Source organism: Morus notabilis, unplaced genomic scaffold (assembly GCF_000414095.1).
Source record: "Morus notabilis unplaced genomic scaffold, ASM41409v2 Scaffold226, whole genome shotgun sequence".
NCBI classification, from domain to species: domain Eukaryota; kingdom Viridiplantae; phylum Streptophyta; class Magnoliopsida; order Rosales; family Moraceae; genus Morus; species Morus notabilis.
Genome location: NW_010358750.1, coordinates 324,797 through 327,941, shown reverse-complemented (window position 1 = coordinate 327,941; position 3,145 = coordinate 324,797).

Here is a 3,145-nt window from a genome sequence, read left to right as displayed (position 1 = left end):
AAAAATAAAATTTAAAAAATAATAAATGCAACATATATTTATTATTTTATTTGCCTAATATTATAATATTAGCATAATTATTGTTAACTTTAATATAATAAATATGTACTTTATTTTTTAATAAATTAGTAATATATTTTATTTTTTAACACTATTTTTATTTTTATTTATTTTATTTAACTTTTTTTAAAATTTATTTTTATATTTTAAATAGTTGTACAATTTATATTTATTATTTTAGTACCCCATTATTACACTAAATATTTTAATTATGATTAATTTTAATATAATAAGTACACAATATATTTTTTAAATTGAAAATATCAAATTGATTTAAAGGGTATATTAGTATTTTTACACTTTTTTATTCTGATTTTGGGTGTAAGTAAACGTATGAATGAGATTTAGAATGACTCCGATATTGAATCCTATCACTAAGTAAACAGCTTATTCTGACTCTGATTCCTCACTCCGAATCCTACTCACTCTGAATCTTGCCCACTCAAATTCATGCTCATTCCAATTACGCGTAGGTAAACATACCATTAGTGTTTAAAAATGGTTTGTAATAGTTAATAAAATCCGGACTGAGCGTTTATTAGACGCGGATTTGAATTTAGTTCACCACTTGGATAGAAAAATCTAGATTCTAGTTTCTAGTATGAATTAGTGAACCAGGGGCTAAGATCTTCTCATTTTAAAGGTCTTCACTCTGCAAGCTCTGAGCTAATAGGATAACTTTTTTTTCCCTTCTTGTTGTTGTGTTACACCCCAAATAGCAGAGGATGAGACTAATATCTAGGGATGAGCTTTTTACTCATAGAACGGGTTTGGGGGTTATTAATTTGACATCCCAACCCAGTCGGGGCCAACATCATCAATCACAAAAATAATTACTTGGATAGAAAAATCTAGATTCTAGTTTCTAGTATGAATTAGTGAACCAAACAGGGGCTAAGATCTTCTCATTTTAAAGGTCTTCACTCTGCAAGCTCTGAGCTAATAGGATAACTTTTTTTTCCCTTCATGTTGTTGTGTTACACCCCAAATAGCAGAGGATGAGACTAATAGCTAGGGATGAGCTTTTTACTCATAGAACGGGTTTGGGGGTTATTAATTTGACATCCCAACCCAGCCAGGGCCAACATCATCAATCACAAAAACAATTCTTCTAGTCACACTCAACTCCGAAATTTACAACAGTGATTTAAATCCTCTCTTAAACCAAAATGATTTTTTATCACTTAAAATTTTAATTTATTATTATTTACTTCAAATAGTTTTTAAAATTTGTTATTTACTTCATTAGCTAACATGGCCTAAGCCCTTTTGGTGTGAGGTTGTGACTTGTGAAAAGTTTACAAGTTTAATCACCATGTATAAAAAAGAGAAACTCTATTATTGTTTTTTCAAGTTTAACTATTGTTTTTTCCAACTCTATTATTTATGCAATTACACAAAATTTTAATGCCACTACGTAGGGGTGTTCATCCAATCCAATCCAAACTATTTTAGTCATAAAATCAAATCCAATCAAAGGTCGGTTTTTAGAAATTCCACCTAATCCAAATCAATTACTAGTGTATTATCCAATCCAATTGAGATCAGTTTGAATTGGATTGGACCAATTGGTTTTGGGCTTGAGTTTTTTGTACAATTTTTTAATTTTTATTTTCATATTTAACCTATTTGCAACATAGAAAAAAAAACATAGTCTAATAATATAATCTAAATGTGCACGTCTATTATTCTCTTTGATGATGATCCATAATAGAAAGAAAACATAATCCATTTTTTTTATAAAATATATAAAAATTTGGATTGGTAGGTATTTTGGAAGTAAAATTAACATTCAATCCAATCTAAATCGATTTTTGAAGAAATTACACTCAATATAATCCAATTGAGGTCGGTTATCCGTTGAAAGTAGATTAACTTGGATTGGATCGGTTGGTTTGATCGGTTGATTGGATCCTAGGAACACAACTTGTAGGATATGCAGTGATAAAACCGACCGATTGATTGGATCCTATGAACACAACTTGCAAGATACGCAGTGATAACCTACAAGATACAAAGTAATAACCTGCAGGTTACAAATGATAACCTAGACGTTATGAAAAATAACCTGCAGGTTATTAGTAGCATAAGATAAATTAACAACAATGGCTAAAATGAAATAGTATATAGTTTTAGTTTATTGGTGGTATTTTTGAAAATTTCCAAGGGCAACCAAGGTGTGACACAAGCACATTTGCTAAATTTGAAAACCAAGTTTGCGCTTCCTTTGAGCTTCCTTTGAGTTTTGTGCATGTGTTAAGGTGATCTAGGTCAAATCTACACCTTCTTCACCCTGATAACCACGAATTCCTCTCTGAAAAGGTGTCCAACCAATAAAAAACACCCCACACCATTTAAAGACTTTTACAACTTTAGCAGAATTAACAATAGAATATTTCTAGTCTTAGGTGCTTCTGAATAGACATTAAGCGAGTATAAAGCTTGTTTACACGGATAATGATGAGTGCTTTAGGTATTCTAATTCTTTTGAGATGCAACGAAAGGTTTGACAGCAATTTGAAGAGAGACCAATCACACAGTGAGCTGTGACAGAGGGAAACTGTGCTTGACGAACCACAACTCTGTCAACTCCCTTAAATTTTAGCTAAATATTGTGGCATATTTTGTATTGGCAATTTGACTCATGAACCCATTTACCCAATGGGGCCCAATCTAAAACGAGTTAAAATTTAACCCGTGATGGGTTACAGGACAGGGACGGATTTAGGGCTCCCTATCGGGCTTGGACATAGTTTGAGACAAAAAGTTTAGACAGAAATCAAATATGGTTAATCTCCCTCTCTGAAAATAGCTATTATGCCAGAATCAAGAGAATGATTACGTAACTATAGCTTATAGAAGACAACCATCAAAAAAAGAAATTCAGCAACATACAATTATAATTAATAGTTAAGCAAAAGAAATCAAGAGTCAAACTGTCAAAATTTTGCATACTACAGCAGTTTTCACTTGATGTGGAGAACGGAAACAGCTAGCCGAGATTTCTCTTCAAAAAACCTTTGATCACCCAAGGTAATCTCGCAGGCTCTCAGCCTATCAGCCTTGGTGAACTAGAGAAGATGCT